Genomic DNA, 22,756 nt, shown 5'->3' with positions numbered 1-22,756 from the left:
CAGTATTTACCTGTAGGTGGAGCAAGTAATAAGCCATGCTGTGCAATATATACATAAAGCTTCTGCTTCTCATGGGAATTTAGTTACAGTGTTTGGAATGAGAAGGGGAAGGGAAGAATTAACAAATGCCAAGATTTCTGGAGCAGATAGTACAGCTGTGACTTTGGAAAACAGAAAGTAAGACCCTCAGAAAACCAATGAAGTCTAAGAGAAATAAAATTTAGTGGACAGGTATGAAAAGTGTAATTGCGCCTAACTACCAGGTGGAGAGCTTCAGAATGGGCTATCCTGAGGGTCTAGTACATCTTGAGGCCTCTCAGAAGGAGACAAAGGATTCCAAAAAGAGATGTGGAGGTGCTGAGGACACCTCTATCTCTTTGTTGTTTAGCCTGTCATTGAATCAATCTACTTATCATCTTGGGTCTTTGAGTATTGTACGAAAGATCCTTCGTGCACACCACACACAGTCATGATTTTGTTAAAGTAGCCTTCTTCAGATGCTTTTCTAAGGGCTAGTTACCAACTTTATTTCTGTGTTTCTGTAGAAGAAACATTTTCAGTTCTTCATTGAGTTTGATTATGGAAATCCATTCAAAGTCACTATGAAAATTTTACTCATGTAGTTTGGAAATGCAACATTTTCCTATCATGAAATCTCTTTCAGAGAGGAGAATACAACATCTTGGTCCAGACATTTAACATACTGCATTTCAAGTACGTGTGTGTGTGTTTTATTCAGGTTGTGTAATGCTCCCGTAGAATTATAGAACAATTAAATATGGTTAGTTCCAGAGTGCAAATTACAGAAGGAAGCTACTTGTTTAAAATTCCATACACGTTTGCAGTTTCTTATACACATTTGGATACTTTGAAAGATGACAGATCGTTAAATCCATTCAATGGTAAAGAAACTCACCATCTGGAGATTGAGTCTACTTGTTAATGAATGACTAGCCCAATTATCCTTATAAATTGAATATGGTGACCAAATGCTTTGATATCATACTACTCTGCCTTTGTGGGCACATATGTAGACACTACTGAAAATAAATATTTTTGGAGATTAAAATGGAGAATAGAAGTAATTACATTATTTAGGTCTTAATCCAACTTTTTTCTAATATATCTAAACAATTGAAAGGGAAGCTTATTCATGGAATATTGGCTTGATTTATCTAGAAAGTTTTTCCTTCTTCAATTTTACTATATTCATTCTACAGGAACAGCAATAAGTACTATTAAACAGAAGATGGCTACACTAAGTTCCAATTTTGTTGCTGAATTGCTTCTGTGAGTTCACTTTTCAGTTCTAAGGAAGAATAATATTTGCTACATATTTCACAGGGGTTCTTATGACGGTAAATTTACCAGATTAATAAAAATTTATGAATATTAAAATTATCATTAATAATATAAAACACTTATTTGAGATTAAATTAAATTTTTCATGAGCCCCTCTTTGGCAGGAACTCTGTTTAATTCTTTATATTTATCCCAGCTTCTTAAATGGTGGCTGTAACATAATAAATGTTTAATAAATGCTTATATGAATGGATTTTTAGAATTAACTAAGAAGCCAAAAATGGCAACAATTTACAGAAATCCCACCTTTCCATGCTTAAGACAAAAATGTCTTAAATATAAAGCTGTGATTATATCAAAAATCCAGATAAATCATCAAATATATTAAGACTAGATTAAGACTAGAGTTTACACACTTAGGCAATAGTCCTTTCCAAACCATGACAAAAACTACAAGTTTATTTATAATTTAACAACTCAGCTGAAAATATAACGGGTATATTTGTTATTCTAACTCTGTTTTTTAAAGTTGATAATATAAAGTGGCCATGTAAAATATTTTACTTTCCAGGCTAAAGCAAATGAAAGTTTGCTGGTATCAACAAAGCCTGCCATATTTTTCACAGCATGCAACAATGGTGCTAGGATAGCTATTTCTTACTGTAATTGCCAGAGGCAGAAATGGTCTGGGTATAAGCTATTTCATAAAAGCAGCTTTAAATTGTCAGTATTAAGGTTTTCATGTGGAAAGGTGTCATTCAAAAAAAAAGTAATTGGCATACATATTCCACAGCATCGATCCTCTCTATGGTGTTAATTTTCTTATATGACCAGTAGAAAAATTTTAATATTCTCACAATATAGGTTTTGGGGCTTCCATATCATCAAAAGACTGAAAAATTATAATTTTAGAATTAAACTGATGGATTTCATTATAGAATTATCTGTGAGTTGTGTAGGCACAGTCTTAATGTTTCTGGTTATGATAGATAAATTTGCTCAAAAAATGTGGATGAAGCCATTATTGTTATTTTTGTTATTGCTTCTGTTCAGTTGTCTAAGCATCATCCCTTCTGTGGCCCATCACCCAGCAGGGTTGCCCTACAAATTTCATTTGGCAGCGCCATAACATTCATTTGAAAAGTTTATGAAAACATTCATTTGAAAGTTCCATGCAGCTTTAGCACAGAGTTGACCAAACACTGGCATAAGTTCAATTTACACAGAATATTTGAATTGAAACAATAGAAATTTTTCTCATAATATATACCTATGTGAAACCAACTTATCTGCATAATTAAATCTAATACATATTTAAGCCAGTTTAAGTGTTTTGTGTTGATGCCGTGCTTATGAAATACATGCACAAGCTAAACATAATTTGAATGGGTCTATGAAGGAAAAATAATGCTTAGACTTTGGTGTAGGTTCTTCCTGTGTAGCCATATACCCAGGCTCTGCAGTATCGAAGGATGCAAATGTTGACATAGATGGAAGCTCTTACCTACCAAAGTGTTTAGGGAGGATAAAGTTACATTTGTCTTAATGTCTAACATTATCTTTGCTTTTATGTTTCGTAAACATTTGTCATTATTTATGCTGGTGAAACGTATAATCACATCCAATTATTTGAACACATGCAAAATAATTTTTTAAATTATGTTATTGTTTAAATTTGACTTATGGGAGATCAGTCAAAAACTTAGAAGGTTTAACACTTCACTGATTAATGGTGCTGAAAACACATTACAATTACCACATATCCTTGCTATAAGTTTTGAAGTTTCTTAGCAATTAAAGTTTTTTTATTCAGTGTGAACTATCAGTATCTATTCTGGTGCTAAATATATGGTGCTAAATGAATTGTTAGTGTTGATGGCTTTAGTAATGCTCCTTTTATTCATTGCTAAATTTAGTGTCATCCATTCGATTCCTGATTCAGAAATATCAATAAAATCCTATGTTAAATTAATCTTTACCAAAAACAGACAAGTTAACTCTGTTGTTTTAATTCAACAGTCCCACATTATTTAGGTGTTACAGAGTGTAAATATATTTCTTTGGGAGTTATTTTCTTTTTAAAATCTTTTTATAGCTTGGCAATGTCCAAAGTCAAATATCACCTGAACTGGTTAGATTACTTTTACAGCTAATAATATTGCAGGCACTGGCGCCCTCTGGTGGTTATGAAGACAAATTCTTAATGGCTACTTGACCTACAGCAAAAGCCATTTCTGTTCCATAAAAATTTATTGTGCAATATTAGAATTCTCATGTATTTCCTACATCTGACAGCACCTAAAATGTTTGATAATATTAACATGTATCTAAGAGGAAAAGAGAGTTAATATATTCTGGCATCCACTTTCCTAGTAATGTTTTCCACGATTTTCCAGTTCTGAGGCACTTATTAAAGTGCTTTTTTTTTTTTCTGAATTAGGTATTGGTAAAATATATTTTTAAATTTAGTTAGCTTTATAAACACAATTAGAATTACAATTAATTAACAGAGTTATAATTGTCTCACTTTCAGAAGTGATCATTTATTTTTATTTAGGACAGTTCATAAGAAAAATATATAGAAAAATAATCAATTTCATATATAAAAGGATTATTTCTCCACCTTTAATTATTGGCCTATCATTTGTTAGTGTTATTTGGTCATATTATTGAACTAATGTATTATTCCATTCAAAGTCCTTCTAGATTTAAAAATGTATGCAAAAGCTTAGGATTATATCATGTGTAACTATTATAGATAATATCCTAAACCTTCAGTTTAGATATATAATTGACTGGGTGTAATCTCTTTTATAATCTGTTTTGACAGATTTCTTAAATGATGTTAGCATAATCAAGGAAGATTTACCTTGAAGCACTTTCCAAATTGATATTTTCAAACTTATTTTAAAGCAGTAGAACCTTTTCTATGAACTAAATCACATGCAAAACTCCAACCTGTAGTGTACATAAAATGGACTTACTTATTCCTCGCACCTTCTCCAGTGCCTAGGAATATTCTTCTCTGAGCCCTAGGATTGATTCTATCACACAGAGCAACATTAATCTAAATGGTTTAGCTCCCTCTTTTTTCTCTAAAAACAATCAGCTAATAAAAAAATAATTTGAGGGCCTAAATTATTTCAATGGTTGTTTGAAATATTCAGTTCAGTTTGTACCTGTTAGCAGTCTTTTAGTTTGGGGGAGAATTAAATACTGTGCTAAGCTGGTGCTTGGATACATATTACAGCATCTTGTGTTTTATTTGACAAACAGAATTTTGGTGCCATAATATTTTGAGAATTAGAGAAGATTGTGATGCATATACATAAACACTATTTTTTTAAAAATATCTACATATGTCTCACATATTTATATAATCCTCAAATATACTGTATCATTTTAGATATTTTTTAAACAGATTAATTTGGAGAAGTTTTATTCATCACCTAATGCTGTGGCAAAAAAGGTGCCTCTGATGTTGTGATATAGTGTTGTGAGTGTGTACATATATAAAACCTGTGTAAACCTCTGTCCTTATGAACCATAACAAATGTAGCTTTTTAAAGTCCATTGTATTGTTTTTTCTTTCAATAAAAGAGTATAATTAATTGTGTTGTTTTTGAAGTGTATCTAATTGTTTCCTTTTTTCATAGTTTTAAAGTAGATTAGACACTAGATGAACTGGCCTGTGGGACCATCTACCAGTTTCGATGAGAGATAAATCACTTTTCTAAAGCAACAATGATTGTATCTTTAATGCATCACTGAACACCAACTTCTCTATTTTTCTTTCTTCCTTCCCTTTTCTATTTTCTGCCCTCCTTCTTTCCTTCTTTTGCCACTAAATCCCCCAAAATATTTTGAGGTATCATCATTATAAAAGATATTTCCATGGAGGGAGAGCAAAAGAACAACATCAAGAAGTTCTGACTAAGGAAAACTGCCGCAGTTGACCATGAATATTTTTTGTTTCTTCCTAGAGGGCTTCTAAGCCTTTTTAAAGGAGAGGCACCATCTCAGGCCGCTAGTCTGCCCAAGGCTGGAGACTCCCAGGGTGGCTCTTCCTTGTAGAGGGGTAACTCCTTCATCTCTAATGAGATGGTTGATCTCACAGGCCAGTTGAGAAAGACCAGAATCTAGGACTTCATTTAAATTTTTCCTTACCATAGAGAGAGCCTCACTAACTGAAGCCTTTTCAAAGAGCATCTCCCCCACAACCCTGTAGCTGTCTCTCAGCTTCTCTTTCTCTTGCTAGTTGTCCTTGCTCACTTCACTACCTCCTGTTTGAAGCCTCTGGTTTTCCACTCACAATTTTGGGAAGTTCTGTCATCTCCAGAGGAGGTGGGGTTCCATTCACTGATCTGTGCGTGTGTATGTGCATGCATGCGTGTGCAGGTGTGTGAGGTGTGTGTTGCAATTTCTAGCCCCACAGAGGCCTGACTGATGCTAGCAAAATCTCACCCTTCTATTCTGGGACATCTCTGAAGGTGAAGAAATGGGGCGGGGGGTGATGACCCCATTCAGTCTTACCCACTGTTGAGCACTAATTAGCCTATGCTAATTATGAGAGGCAATGCCCCCTGACAAGGCAGACACTGGCTTTCCCAGATACAGCATACTGTACTCTTGTAAGCAAAGCCTATTCCTGCTGTCACTTGACTCTGCCCTAGGTCCTTCTGAGACAGTAACCTTGGCACTGTGGTCCCAGGAAGCACTGACTCTCTCCTGTGCCGTGCTTACACTTTGCAGGAGTGATTGGTCCTGTCTGGTCCTGTCTTAGCAAAGTGGAGAGGTGGCACACATCCTCAGTTGAATATCTGTGACCTCAACTCTCTCCTTTGATGGAGGAAAAATGAAATCCTGGCACGTTTCCTTCATTGACAGCCTAATAATTGAAGGGAACACGCCAGCTTATGAAGGAACACATGGATTTTACCAAACTTAGGTGCAGACAGAAATTCATTCTGTGACTTTCTACATAATACATTGAACAATGTAGTTAAGTATCTCAAAAATGATTTTTTTCTGAAAACATGCACATGAAAATGGTATAACTATACTTTATTCTAAAAACTAAAAGGTATGTGAAAATTCTACAAGCTCTAGAATCTGTCAGTATCCTGCAAAATTGTGCATGCATTTGCCCTTTAACTCAGCAATTCCTCTTCTACACATCCATTGCAGAAATACACTGGCAAAATATGAAATGACATGTGTACAGTGTGAATCATTATAGTATGATTTGTAACTATTTGTAATAGTGTTAGCGAAACATCAGGGGTTCAGTCTAGCTCCTGCTGCTCTCAGCATAGAAAGCCAATCACTGAGACAATGATTATTGCCAAGGAAGAAGGCTTTGCAGTGGACAAGATGAGAGATCAGTCTCAGATTCATCTCCCTCTCTGACTAAAATTAGGGGTTTATATAGCAGGGAGGAAATGTCACCATGTATGGGAAAACAGGAACTCTGGAGAGGTAAACAGGAAATCATAATGAATGAAGGGCCTGGCTTCTCATTGTCTGAATCTGGTGAGTTTCAAGCTTTGAGACCAGAAGGGTCAATCTCTATGTGTATCAAAAACAAAAACAACAGCAGCAGCAACAGCAACAACAACAAAAAACTGTCTCTGGGACTACTGGGTCAGTTTCAATAGCAAAAGGCCAGAAACAAAGGTCAATCAGAAAGGGGTTGGCTGAGTAGTATGCCCACATGAGATGATACATTGCCTTCCTTTGTTTGGGCTGCTATAATAAAGTATCACAGACTGATTGGCTTATAAACTACAGACATTTATTTCTCACAGTTCTGGAGCTTAGAAGCCTGATATCAGATGCCAGCCTGATCAGGCTACAGAGAGTTCTTTTCCGGGTTGCAGACTCCTGGCTTCTCCTCATATCCTCATGTGGCAGAAAGAGAGCGTACCAGCTCTCTGAGGTTTCTTTTATAAGGATGCTAATTCCATTTATAAGAGCTCCACCCTCACAACCTAATTACCTCTCAAAGGTGGGCCCCCTAATATCATCACACTGGGGGGGTCAGGATATCAATATAAGAATTTGTGGGGATACACTCAGTCCATAAAAATTATGCAGTTGAAAAAAAATCTTTATAAACTCTTACGAAGTGGTCTCCCAGGATACATCCCTAAGTGAAAAAAGTATGGTACAGAAGAGTGTAATTGGTATGCTACCCTGGTGAGAAGATTCTGGGGGAATACTACACGTACACAAACATGCATTTATGATACTATCAGTTTTTATTCGCAAAAAGAAAAGTGGAATGGTGAATCAGAAAAGAATAAAAATTATTACCTCTAGGGGGTAAGAAGGGAACCTAATAAATGGACAAAAATATTTCAAATGACTCTAACACTTAGTATTTTGGGTGTATATCCTTAGTGGAACATATTTTAAAGACAGAGTTGCAAAGAAAGATTTCATTTTATTCAGTAGCCTGTTTGTAGTATTATTAGTGAGGGGTGGGAGACTAATGCACATAAGTAACTAAACTGCTCTTTTTAGAAATCAAAGTTTTCAATGTAAGAGAAAAGAGGTACCATCTCAAAAAATAACACTGAAGTATGAATTTGAAACATCAATATTAACTCAAGGTATTTGAGTTTATGTAGTCTTAAAACCTCTGAACAGTGTAAAGTCTTAGAAACTCAGAATCCAATAGTGCTAAGTTCAGTTAGTGTACAGACTGTTGTCCCTAACACCATTCGTTGCTTAAGGTAAGGCTTGGCCTTACTTCAGCTGCTACCACCTAATCCTTGACACCATTGTCTCTCACATACATTAATGGAGTCCAAAGTGGGGTTTGTTGTCCCTAGTGCTCAAGAAGCACAACTGAGAGTCGTGCTTAGGAAACACAAGAACTTGTTTTGATATTTAACTTTATCTAAGAAAAAGAAAGAAAAAAATGAAGATTCCCTGCAGGATAATGGATTGACAGCGATGGCTCTCCCTTGGTCCATCAGTAAGGGACATGTTTCCCCAGAAGGGTGTGGTGTCTGAAGAATGGCGAGTGGCCCATGACAGCAGTGTCGCCTGTGCTTCTCATGCGGGTGTGTGCTTTTAGGGCTTTTCCACATACTGTATTTTAGTGAACCAGATAAGAGAATGAACTAATTTTGAAATCCAGCTTTTAAAGAACATTGACAAAAAGTTTCAGAAAATTCCCACAGAACAAATATTAAAAATAATTTGATAATGAATGCACAAGTAACACTAGGAAATGTAAGAGCTGGTACTTACCTTGCTTACAATAATAAGCTGTCAACCACATTATAAGGAAAAAATAATGTTGATCTACTATGATAGAATGGCCAAGGAATTCAAAATTTTCTAGACTACTAGGAATAATAAATGTGCTGTTAATGATTCATATTTGCCTTGATAGATTAGCTGGTGAGTTAAGCCATCATGATTAGCACTGTTTTTAAATGAAAATAAATGTAAAATGATGATTGAAGTGATATACTAAACAAAAGTTTTCAAAATTATTGAGCATATTTGAGCATATTTGATCATGTTGCTCTGCTAAAAATGTAAATACTAGCAAAATTTAAATTTGAAATTATAATAGGAATATCACAGTACTGTTTTGGGGAAAGCAAAATGACTTTATAGCATTGATGACAAAATATTTTTAACAGTTATTAGAAATTTTACTCTAAATATTTTGTTACGTGAATATTTTATAATGTATACAATGTATTATAATTCATGGAACCTAGGGGCTCTAATGTCTAATGTCTAACATATATCAGCACAGGTTATAATTTATATCATACACAATGGGGTAGGGAAGATCCAAAACTTTTTACTATCGGATTGCACAGCCAAAAATTTTAGAAGCAATAGGTGCGAACCGGGGCAGCTTCCTAACAGGTCTGTCTGCTTCCACTTTTGCTCTCTCACTGTCCAGCCCCACAGCACCAGGATTGATCATTTTCAAAGTAAAACACATCCCATGGCTTTCCTGCCCAAGATCTTCCAGCCACATTCCAATGCACTCTTTTTTTTGTTTTGTTTTGCTTTGTGTTTTTTTTTGAGACAAAGTCTTGCTCTGTCACCCAGACTGGAGTGCAGTGGCGCGATCTCGGCTCACTGCAACCTCCACCTCTCAGGTTCAAATGATTTTCCCGCCTCAGTCTCCTGAGTAGCTGGGACTAAAGGCACCCACCACCACTTGTGGCTAATTTTTTTTTTTTTTGTACTTTTAGTAGAGATGGGGTTTTGCCATGTTTCCCAGCCTGGTCTCGAACTCCTGAGCTCAGGCAGTCCACCTGCCTTGCCCTCCCAAAGTGCTGGGATTACAGGGGTGAGCCACCGCGACTGGCCTCCAATGCACTCATAAGGAAATCTGAGCTTCATCGCTATTCACGGGAGCTCTGCTGGGTGGCTCCTGCCTCCTTCTTCAAGGTCCTTCTCTGCTTCATTGCTGCTGCTCACTCTGCCCCGACCTTACTTGCTCTCTTTCCTCCAGGTTTATCTCCTTGGTGGGGCTTTTTCAATTGTTCTTCCCTCTACTCCTACCGCCTCCCAGATATTACATGGCTTTTTATCTCTCACTTTATTCTGGCCCTTCCTAATAGACACTTTTCCGACCTCCAGATTTAAAACAGCCCTCTTGCCCCTCCAGCACTCTCTGCGTTTGCCCTAGTGTTATTACCTCCATAGCAGTGACACTGTGATTACTCTGCTAAGATCCCTGTGTGAGCGTATGTGCGCCATTCAGTTGCATTACATATGTTGACTTAAGGCTGTCTCTCCCACTAGAATGCAAGCTTCATGAAAGAGAGATTTTTCCTTATTTATTTGCTGTTTTCCTAGATCCTAGAAATGTGCTTAATACTTTGCAGGTGCCCAGTAAATATTTTTAGGGGGATCAAACGATGAATGGAGTCATAGGGATTAAATGAAGTAATGTACACAGAACATTTAACGTGGTTCCTTGTGAGGAATTAACACAAATCATTATTTATCTCTATCATTTTTTACAATGTTCTGAAAAATAATTAGGGATCTATGAGATCTATATTCTTAGAAAGTTTGTGCTAACGGAGTTAATTTGCCATAGAAATAGTAAACCAAGCTTGTTTTTTCAGAAAACTAGTATTTATCATCTGCTGTTACTTTTTTTTTAAAAAATCTGTAGCTGGAAATAATTACATTAATATCTTTTAGGAATGGGTTCATATAGTTTGAACAGTCAACTCATGATACAGATTGCCTAGATAGACATTTTTATGTTGGCCCCTGATTTCACCTTTACATTGATAAGAATGTGGCAAAGAATGCAAGTTCTGGGAAAACAGCACTGAATCCTTTAGCTTTTTCCTATACTGTCTGTATTTGAAAATGAAAATAGGCCACAGAGAAAGACAACGAAGAAATACATGAGGAGAAGTATCCCTGTGAGGCTGAAGTGGGAGGATCGTCTGAGCCTGGGAGGTCCAGGCTTCAGTGGGCCGTGATCGTGCCATTGCACTCCAGCCTTGGCAACAGAGTGAGACACTGTCTTAGAAAAATAAGTAAGTTTGCTCAGTAATTCCAGTGTGAATCAAATAGGGCAATCTGAATCAACTGGCATCTTTGAAACTTGGGTGTTTTTTTCTACAGTACTTAATGAGTTCTACTCAGAAGACTAAGAAAGTGAGAATTTTATCTAACTGATTCATCAGCTTGAGCCATTAAATGAATATGAAAAGGAAACTACTTCACATAGAAAAAAAAGTCTAAGTATGTGAAATATCTTTTTGGAGCTAGAAAATAAAATGTTAAACCATACATATAATGAAACAACTCTACCAAACTATAATTATATTAACAAATTTTCAGATAAATTACAATCTTCCCTGAGGTTGAACACAACATCCATATATTTAAAAAATATTGTGGTGACAAACAAAATTACCTGTATGCAGTTTTGAATAACCTTCTCGAAGAGGAGGGATACTGTGAATCTCTGAGAATCACTGATAGAGACACTCATGAGTAAACAGAATGAAACTAGTCTGATTAATTTATTAAAGTTCTCTGTGTGCTGCTTACTTCTGTATTTTATTATAATTATGTGCATGGTTATTCATTTTTTTTCATGATTTTCTTGAGCTCCAACTATGTACCAGACTCTATTCTAGGTTTTGGAGCTATGCAGTGAGCAAACCAAGTAAAAATCCATGCCTTCATGGAACATCTGTTCTAGACGGGGAGAGGTTGACAAGAGACACAAAGACACGGAATATGTCAGAGGGTAATCAACACTATGGAGAAAAAATAAGGCAGGATGAGACAGAGGAAGAACAGGGAGGGAGGATGCTTAATTTTACCTAAGGAGTCAGGAAAGTCCTAATGAAAGTAACATTTCAGCAAAGATATGAAAGATTTGCTGGAGATAGCCATGTGGCAACTATACCTAGGCATCTAGCCATGTGTATCTCTGGGGAAGAAGTTTCCAGGCAGCGGAAGATGGAGGCAAAGGCCTTGTGGCAGGACCATGCCTGTCTGGTCCACAGATGTGCAGCAGAGGGGGAGAATAAAATAGTATTAGAAAAGGTGGCTGGGTGCAGTGGCTCACGCCTGTAATTCCAGCACTTTGGGAGGCAGAGTCGTGTGGCTCACCTGAGGTCCAGAGTTCGAGACCACCCTGGCCAACATGGTGAAACCCCCAGCTCTACGAAAAATACAAAAAATTAGCCAGGCATGGTGGCGAGTGCCTGTAATCTCAGCTACTCAGGAGGCTAAGGCAGGAGAATCACTTGAACCCTGGAGGCAGAGGTTGCAGTGAGCTGAGATTGTGCCATTGCATGACAGCCTGGGTGACAGAGTGAAACTCCATCTCAAAAACAAAATCAAAAACAAACAAAAAAATAAAAAATAAAAAAATTAAAAGAAGAAGAAAAAAGAAAGGGGCCAGAGATTTCTTAAAGGATGCAGAATTACGGCTAGATAGTAGGAATAAGTTTTAGTGTTCTATACCACCATAGGATTACCATGGTTAACAATAATATAGAGTTTCAAATAACTACAAGGAATATATTGAATATTGCCAACACAAAAACTGATGTTTGAGATCATTACCCTGATCTGATAACAATATATTACATGTATCAAAAAACTTCACTGTATACCCCATAAAATGTACACTTACAAGTCAATAAAAAAAGGAAATGAGGACAGGGAGGTCACAAAATACTGTGTGGACCAGATTATTGTAAGGACTTTGACTTTTATTCTGAGTGAAACAGAAAGTCATTGAAAGTTTTAAGCAGAAAAGTGCCATGATTTGACACATTTCAGAAGGATCACTATTTTCACTGTGCTCAAAATAGACTGTAAAGAGGCAGGGAGGTCACCTTCATTAGGATCTTGCTCTGTCAATCATCTTTTCTTTCTCTGGTAGAAGAAGAGCACACAGAAAACAGCCACTGTCTTATCCACTGTTTAGTCCCTGACTACTCAGACTCATGAATGTGCCTCACACAGTCATTGACTTCACTTTTTGATCAGATTATTAGATTTTTCCTATAGAGTTGTTTGAGCTCCTTATATATTCTGGTTATATAACCTTGTCAAATGGGTAGTTCAAATATATTTTCTCCCATTCTGCAGGTTATCCCAATTGCCTGCTTAATCCCTGGCCTCTTGCAGTTCATTCATTCTACAAACATTTTTTAGCATGTTTCACATGTTAGGTACTATCTAAAATAAAAATCAGGCAAGTGCATACCTGCCAGAAACTTATGTTGTGGTGGCAGGTGGCAGAAATATAGAAGTCACTATGTATAATAAAATGCCCAGTGGAGATCCTTGCTATGAGGAAAAATGAAACAGGGGAGGACCGAGAGGGTGATGGGACCATAGGTACCTGAGCTGGTCAAGAAGGGCCCCACTGAAGAGGTAAAATCTGAGCCAACACCTGAGTGATGTCCACTCTTCCTGAAATGCAACTGTGCCTTGAAAGAATTGTGTGATTTCACTGAAAATAACTAGCACTTTTATTGTCTTTCTTCATTGTCTCTGCTGAACTTAAGGCAGTTTTCATTTGATTTTTCTTGAAATTCTTCTCCTTCAGTTCTGTATTTTCCTACCTGACCTCTATTATCTCCGGGACTTTGAGTGGTTTAATGAGGAACCCATATCCCCAAGGCCAAGCCTGACATGTCACTCTGCTGTTCAAATTCTTTTCTTTGCTTCTCGCCCCTTATAGAATAAATGCAAACAGCCTTTATTTCCATTTAACTACCCTCAGGCTGAAGGCCAGAGTTTATATTTACAGCTTATTTCTGCTATGCTTCACGCTTTTTTCTAAAGATAAACTGATACCTTGTATTACTTATATCTTCTTCCATACTTCCCAACTCTGCTGAGTCTCACACAATTTACATCGCCTGGGCAAGCGTGGGACAGCATAAATCTGTCATGGCTTTAATTTTACCTCTTCTGGGGGTCTTTGGTTTCCCAATTTATGAGCATACTTTCTTTCCTTTGAGCCCCAACAGCACTTGAATGATATCTCTATTCTTGCATTTACCTTCTAGTTTCCCTTATTGCATAATCATAAACATCCTAAAAATATCTTTAGTACACAACAAGTTCTGTGCTAGGGTCATCTTTGTATTACACACTACTAGCACAGAATAGCCATTCACCATTGAAAGAATTGATGCTTTTATTCAGGACTGTGGTCAAGCTGTCATATTATTTCTGCCATAGTCATATGCCTGCATGTACATGAGTGACTAACAGATGCCACTCTTGTAGCTATCTGCAGTGGCATACTTCTGTTGCAAACTTATGGGAACTTAGTTACATCATAGGTATACTAAATATATTTTTTCCATTACTCATACTCAAATATAGAAGAAATAGAAAATGTTTGTCAAAGAAACGTATGCAGAGAACACGGGAATGATTTTTAGTTTTCCAATCTTTGACAAAGTAACGTAATTCATACTTCAAGTGGACAAGTGAGCGTGTGGTGATGTTTTCAAAGATATTTGAGAATAAAGTTGAAGAGAAACACTGACTAAATAAGAGTGAGAAACTGATATAAGGGTTGTAAATGTTTTCAAAAATGGTTCAGGGCTCTACTTTAATTAAAAGTATTTTCAGGATGGGCGTGGTGGCTAATGCCTGTAATTTTAGCGCTTTGGGAGGCCAAGACGGGTGGATCACCTGAGGTCAGGAGTTTGAGACCAGCCAGGCCAACATGGTGAAACCCAATCTCTACTACAAATACAAAAAGTTAGCCAGGTGTGGTGGCACATGCCTGTAATCCCAGCTACTCAGGAGGCTGAGGCAGGAGACTCGCTTGAACCTGGAAGCCTGGGTGACAGGGCAAGACTCTGTCTCAAAACAAACAAACAAATAAACAAACAAAAAGTATTTTCAAAGATCATTTCTACTTAGTGTAAATTTAAATGCCAATTACAATAGAATAGTTGATCCCCTTGTTAAGTAAATATTTATGGCAAAATATAACTTTATAATTTAAATAATTCATAATACCCTCCAGTAAATAAAAATTATTTAGGGCATTTCAAAGCATCTATTCTATTTCCTAATTTTTTTTAACAAGCACAATGCACAAACAAAACATTCAATAAAAAGTATAATGGTATCACCTTCTATATGTTTCATATACTTGCATATTTTTACATATACATACATATTTTTACATATTAAAAAACAGTCCACATTATTTGCATTCCACTCATTTCTCTAGTGGAAAAGCTAGCTAGTTACATTCTAGCATGAAATGTACTGTAATGCAATTTTTTTTTTGAGATGGAGTCTCCCTCTGTCACCCAGGCTGGAGTGCAGTGGCATGATCTCAGCTCACTGCAACCTCTGCCTCATGAGTTCAAGCGATTCTCATGCCTCAGCCTCCCAAGTAGCTGCTATTACAGACTTGCACCACCACACCCAGCTATTTTTCGTATTTTTGGAAGAGATGGGGGTTTCACCATGTTGGCCGGTCTGGTCTCGAACTCCTGACCTCTGTTGATCCGCCAGCCTCAGCCTCCCAAAAGTGCTGGGATTACAGGCGTGAGTCACTATGTCTGGCCTATAATGCAATATTAAATGAGAATATCAAGTATACCTTGGGAAGACCTGGGATTTGTGGGTAGGTATGGACTCTTAGACTTTCTGACCGAGATGATCTCTGAAACAAATCCTCTCTTCCTTTTCCTGTTCTCCATAATCATGAGATTTTTTTTCCCAAAGTGATGTAAGACATTTGGCAATATATTTAAAGTTTTAAAACTCTAAGCACAACATATTAAAAGAAAACTGCACCTGAGCACATCAGAGTCAAATTACTAAAAATCAAAGAGAATGAAAGCTTTTAAAGCAGCTGAAACAAAGGACAATTGTCATTAATGGTGCAAGAAGTAGACCAAAGGGTTAATTTTCAATAGAAACTTTGAATGATGGAAGGCAAAATAATATCCTTAAAGTAGTAAAAGCAGAAAATCTCCAAACTGAAATTCCAAACCTGTAGAACTTATTATTCAAAAATAAAAATGAAATAACATATTTGCAGATTGAAAGAAAAAAGTTGAGAGAATTATTGCCTGAATAAACTAATGGGTGTGCTTCAGACACAAGGAAGGTGATACTAGATGAAAAAAATGAACTATAAGAATAAATAAATAATGCCAGAAAGGTGAATATAAAGGGAATATAAATGAGTATTAACTGTTTAAAAGGACAGCAATAATGATGTCTTATGGGTTTATAATGTATATACAATAATATATATGGGAACAATAATATAAAGTGGGGAGGAAAATAGAGTGTCTTCCATTGATTAGGGAACAGTAACTGTATTAAGTCATAATTTAAGAAACCATATAATCTCTAGAACAATTATTGAAGGAATAATAGAAGGATGTAAAAGTAAAAATCTAATGGAGCAGGAAAATGAGAAAAATAGATCACTCAAAAGAAGTCAAAAAGAAAGAATTAAGAAACAAAGATGAGACACAGAGAACCAATGGCTAGATTATACAATTCAACTTGTATATCAGTAATTACATTAAAAAGTTATTTTAGAAAACTCTATACCTGAGGGAGGAGCCAAGATGGCCGAATAGGAACAGCTCCGGTCTACAGCTCCCAGCCTGAGCGACGCAGAAGACGGGTGATTTCTGCATTTCCATCTGAGGTACCGGGTTCATCTCACTAGGAAGTGCCAGACAGTGGGTGCAGGTCAGTGGGTGCGCGCACCGTGCGCGAGCCGAAGCAGGGCAAGGCATTGCCTCACCTGGGAAGCGCAAGGGGTCAGGGAGTTCCCTTTCCGAGTCAAAGAAAGGGGTGACGGACAGCACCTGGAAAATCGGGTCACTCCCACCGGAATACTGCGCTTTTCCGACGGGCTTAAAAAACAGCCCACCACGAGATTATAACCCGCACCTGGCTCGGAGGGTCCTACGCCCACGGAGTCTCGCTGACTGCTAGCACAGCAGTCTGAGATCAAACTGCAAGGCGGCAGCGAGGCTGGGGGAGGGGCGCCCGCCATTGCCCAGGCTTGATTAGGTAAACAAAGCAGCTGGGAAGCTCCAACTGGGTGGAGCCCACCACAGCTCAAGGAGGCCTGCCTGCCTCTGTAGGCTCCACCTCTGGGGGCAGGGCACAGACAAACAAAAAGACAGCAGTAACCTCTGCAGACTTAAATGTCCCTGTCTGACAGCTTTGAAGAGAGCAGTGGTTCTCCCAGCACGCAGCTGGAGATCTGAGAAGGGGCAGACTGCCTCCTCAAGTGAGTCCCTGACCCCTGACCCCCTAGCAGCCTAACTGGGAGGCACCCCCCAGCAGGGGCACACTGACACCTCACACGGCAGGGTATTCCAACAGACCTGCAGCTGAGGGTCCTGTCTGTTAGAAGGAAAACTAACACACAGAAAGGACATCCTCACCAAAAACCCATCTGTACATCACCATCATCAAAGACCAAAAGTAGATAAAACCACAATGATGGGGAAAAAACAGAACAGAAAAACTGGAAACTCTAAAAAGCACAGTGCCTCTCCTCCTCCAAAGGAATGCAGTTCCTCACCAGCAACGGAACAAAGCTGGATGGAGAATGACTTTGACGAGCTGAGAGAAGAAGGCTTCAGACGATCAAATTACTCTGAGCTATGGGAGGACATTCAAACCAAAGGCAAACAAGTTGAAAACTTTGAAAAAAATTTAGAAGGATGTATAAGTAGAATAATCAATACAGAGAAGTGCTTAAAGGAGCTGATGGAGCTGAAAACCAAGGCTCGAGAACTATGTGAAGAATGCAGAAGCCTCAGGAGCCGATGCGATCAACTGGAAGAAAGGGTATCAGCAATGGAAGATGAAATGAATGAACTGAAGCGAGATGGGAAGTTTAGAGAAAAAAGAATAAAAAGAAATGAGCAAAGCCTCCAAGAAATATGGGACTATGTGAAAAGACCAAATCTACGTCTGATTGGTGTACCTGAAAGTGATGGGGAGAATGGAACCAAGTTGGAAAACACTCTGCAGGATATTATCCAGGAGAACTTCCCCAATCTAGCAAGGCAGGCCAACGTTCAGATTCAGGAAATACAGAGAACACCACAAAGATACTCCTCGAGAAGAGCAACTCCAAGACACATAATTGTCAGATTCACCAAAGTTGAAATGAAGGAAAAAATGTTAAGGGCAGCCAGAGAGAAAGGTCGGGTTACCCTCAAAGGGAAGACCATCAGACTAACAGCGGATCTCTCGGCAGAAACCCTACAAGCCAGAAGAGAGTGGGGGCCAATATTCAACATTCTTAAACAAAAGAATTTTCAACCCAGAATTTCATATCCAGCCAAACTAAGCTTCATAAGCAAAGGAGAAATAAAATCCTTTACAGACAAGCAAATGCTGAGAGATTTTGTCACCACCAGGCCTGCCCTAAAACAGCTCCTGAAGGAAGCGCTAAACACGGAAAGGAACAACGGGTACCAGCCACTGCAAAATCATGCCAAAATGTAAAGACCATCGAGACTAGGAAGAAACTGCATCAACTAACGAGCAAAATAACCAGCTAACATCATAATGACAGGATCAAATTCACACATAACAATATTAACTTTAAGTGTAAATGGACTAAATGCTCCAATTAAAAGACACAGACTGGCAAATTGGATAAAGACTCAAGACCCATCAGTGTGCTGTATTCAGGAAACCCATCTCATGTGCAGAGACACACATAGACTCAAAATAAAAGGATGGAGGAAGATCTACCAAGCAAATGGAAAACAAAAAAAGGCAGGGGTTGCAATCCTAGTCTCTGATAAAACAGACTTTAAACCAACAAAGATCGAAAGAGACAAAGAAGGCCATTACATAATGGTAAAGGGATCAATTCAACAAGAAGAGCTAACTATCCTAAATACATATGCACCCAATATAGGAGCACCCAGATTCATAAAGCAAGTCCTGAGTGACCTACAAAGAGACTTAGACTCCCACACATTAATAATGGGAGACTTTAACACCCCACTGTCAACATTAGACAGATCAACAAGACAGAAAGTCAACAAGGATACCCAGGAATTGAACTCAGCTCTGCACCAAGCGGACCTAATAGACATCTACAGAACTCTCCACCCCAAATCAACAGAATATACATTTTTTCAGCACCACACCACACCTATTCCAAAATTGACCACATACTTGGAAGTAAAGCTCTCCTCAGCAAATGTAAAAGAACAGAAATGATAACAAACTATCTCTCAGACCACAGTGCAATCAAACTAGAACTCAGGATTAAGAACCTCACTCAAAGCCGCTCAGCTACATGGAAACTGAACAACCTGCTCCTGAATGACTACTGGGTACATAACGAAATGAAGGCAGAAATAAAGATGTTCTTTGAAACCAATGAGAACAAAGACACAACATACCAGAATCTCTGGGATGCATTCAAAGCAGTGTGTAGAGGGAAATTTACAGCACTAAATGCCCACAAGAGAAAGCAGGAAAGATCCAAAATTGACACCCTAACATCACAATTAAAAGAACTAGAAAAGCAAGAGCAAACACATTCAAAAGCTAGCAGAAGGCAAGAAATAACTAAAATCAGAGCAGAACTGAAGGAAATAGAGACACAAAAAACCCTTCAAAAAATCAATGAATCCAGGAGCTGGTTTTTTGAAAGGATCAACAAAATTGACAGACCACTAGCAAGACTAATAAAAAAAAAAGAGAGAAGAATCAAATAGACACAATAAAAAATGATAAAGGGGATATCACCACCGATCCCACAGAAATACAAACTACCATCAGAGAATACTACAAACACCTCTATGCAAATAAACTAGAAAATCTACAAGAAATGGATAAATTCCTCGACACATACACTCTCCCAAGACTAAACCAGGAAGAAATTGAATCTCTGAATAGACCAATAACAGGATCTGAAATTGTGGCAATAATCAATAGCTTACCAACCAAAAAGAGTCCAGGACCAGATGGATTCACAGCCGAATTCTACCAGAGGTACAAGGAGGAACTGGTACCATTCCTTCTGAAACTATTCCAATCAATAGAAAAAGAGGGAATCCTCCCTAACTCATTTTATGAGGCCAGCATCATTCTGGTACCAAAGCTGGGCAGAGACACAACCAAAAAAGAGAATTTTAGACCAATATCCTTGATGAACATTGATGCAAAAATCCTCAATAAAATACTAGCAAGCCGAATCCAGCAGCACATCAAAAAGCTTAGCCACCATGATCAAGTGGGTTTCATCCCTGGGATGCAAGGCTGGTTCAATATACGCAAACCAATAAATGTAATCCAGCATATAAACAGAGTCAAAGACAAAAACCACATGATTATCTCAATAGATGCAGAAAAAGCCTTCGACAAAATTCAACAACCTTTGTGCTAAAAACTCTCAATAAATTAGGTATTGATGGGACATATTTCAAAATAATAAGAGCTATCTATGACAAACCCACAGCCAATATCATACTGAATGGGCAAAAACTGGAAGCATTCCCTTTGAAAACTGGCACAAGACAGGGATGCCCTCTCTCACCACTCCTATTCAACATAGTGTTGGAAGTTCTGGCCAGGGCAATTAGGCAGGAGAAGGAAATAAAGGGTATTCAATTAGGAAAAGAGGAAATCAAAGTGTCCCTGTTTACAGATGACATGATTGTATATCTAGAAATCCCCATTGTCTCAGCCCAAAATCTCCTTAAGCTGATAAGTAACTTCAGCAAAGTCTCAGGATACAAAATCAATGTACAAAAATCACAAGCATTCTTATACACCAACAACAGACAAACAGAGAGCCAAATCGTGAGTGAACTCCCATTCACAATTGCTTCAAAGAGAATAAAATACCTAGGAATCCAACTTACAAGGGATGTGAAGGACCTCTTCAAGGAGAACTACAAACCACTGCTCAAGGAAATAAAAGAGGATACAAACAAATGGAAGAACATTCCATGCTTATGGGTAGGAAGAATCAATATCGTGAAAATGGCCATACTGCCCAAGGTAATTTACAGATTCAATGCCATCCCCATCAAGCTACCAATGCCTTTCTTCACAGAATTGGAAAAAACTACTTTAAAGTTCATATGGAACCAAAAAAGAGCCCGCATCACCAAGTCAATCCTAAGCCAAAAGAACAAAGCTGGAGGCATCACACTACCTGACTTCAAACTATACTACAAGGCTACAGTAACCAAAACAGCATGGTACTGGTACCAAAACAGAGATATAGATCAATGGAACAGAACAGAGCCCTCAGAAATAACGCCGCATACCTACAACTATCTGATCTTTGACAAACCTGAGAAAAACAAGCAATGGGGAAAGGATTCCCTATTTAATAAATGGTGCTGGGAAAACTGGCTAGCCATATGTAGAAAGCTGAAACTGGATCCCTTCCTTACACCTTATACAAAAATCAATTCAAAATGGATTAAAGACTTAAACGTTAGACCTAAAACCATAAAAACCCTAGAAGAAAACCTAGGCATTACCATTCAGGACATAGGCATGGGCAAGGACTTCATGTCCAAAACACCAAAAGCAATGGCAACAAAAGACAATATTGACAAATGGGATCTAATTAAACTAAAGAGCTTCTGCACAGCAAAAGAAACTACCATCAGAGTGAACAGGCAACCTACAAAATGGGAGAAAATTTTCGTAACCTACTCATCTGACAAAGGGCTAATATCCAGAATCTACAATGAACTCAAACAAATTTACAGGAAAGAACAAACAACCCCATCAAAAAGTGGGCGAAGGACATGAACAGACACTTCGCAAAAGAAGACATTTATGCAGCCAAAAAACACATGAAAAAATGCTCATCATCACTGGCCATCAGAGAAATGCAAATCAAAACCACAATGAGATACCATCTCACACCAGTTAGAATGGCAGTCATTCAAAAGTCAGGAAACAACAGGTGCTGGAGAGGATGTGGAGAAATAGGAACACTTTTACACTGTTGGTGGGACTGTAAACTAGTTCAACCATTGTGGAAGTCAGTGTGGCGATTCCTCAGGGATCTAGAACTAGAAATACCATTTGACCCAGCCATCCCATTACTGGGTATATACCCAAAGGACTATAAATCATGCTGCTATAAAGACACATGCACACGTATGTTTATTGCAGCATTATTCACAATAGCAAAGACTTGGAACCAACCCAAATGTCCAACAATGATAGACTGGATTAAGAAAATGTGGCACATATACACCATGGAATACTACGCAGCCATAAAAAATGATGAGTTCATGTCCTTTGTAGGGACATGGATGAAATTGGAAATCATCATTCTCAGTAAACTATCACAAGAACAAAAAACCAAACACCGCATATTCTCACTCATAGGTGGGAACTGAACAATGAGAACACATGGACACAGGAAGGGGAACATCACACTCTGGGGACTGTTGTGGGGTGGGGGGAGGGGGGAGGGATAGCATTGGGAGATATACCTAATGCTAGATGACGAGTTAGTGGGTGCAGCGCACCAGCATGCCACATGTATACGTATGTAACTAACCTGCACAATGTGCACATGTACCCTAAAACTTAAAGTATTAAAAAAAAAGTTATTTTATCTTGATTTTATGGAAAAATATAAAAATTATAAAGTTTTAGGCACCAAGCCATATATTTTCAACGTAAAGATATGGCAGAACTAAAAGAAAAAAATGGACATTTCAACAATCATTGGGGGAAGTTGGAGCACATGTCTTAATAATTGACGAAATCGGCAGTCAAAAAAATTCAAGAGAGACCTAGAAGATTGGACCCACCAATATGAATTATTTGTACATATGGAAGACTTTATCCAACAACTGCATAATAATGTTCTGTATGTGTGTCAATGGCCCACTTATCAAATTGGACCCTATAATAGGCCAGAAAGCAACACTAAGCAAATTTCACAAGA

General features: G+C 37.9%; 1 long non-coding RNA gene across 1 annotated transcript in view; it reads right to left on the bottom strand.

The window, feature by feature from the left end:
- The window catches only part of LOC129524063 (uncharacterized), a 29,851-nt gene that overhangs the window by 5,134 nt on the left and 1,961 nt on the right, over window positions 1-22,756 (bottom strand). The gene's annotated exons all lie outside the window — the stretch shown is intronic.

Source organism: Gorilla gorilla, chromosome 7 (assembly GCF_029281585.2).
Source record: "Gorilla gorilla gorilla isolate KB3781 chromosome 7, NHGRI_mGorGor1-v2.1_pri, whole genome shotgun sequence".
Taxonomy (NCBI): domain Eukaryota; kingdom Metazoa; phylum Chordata; class Mammalia; order Primates; family Hominidae; genus Gorilla; species Gorilla gorilla.
This window is presented reverse-complemented; position numbering and strand designations above follow the sequence as displayed.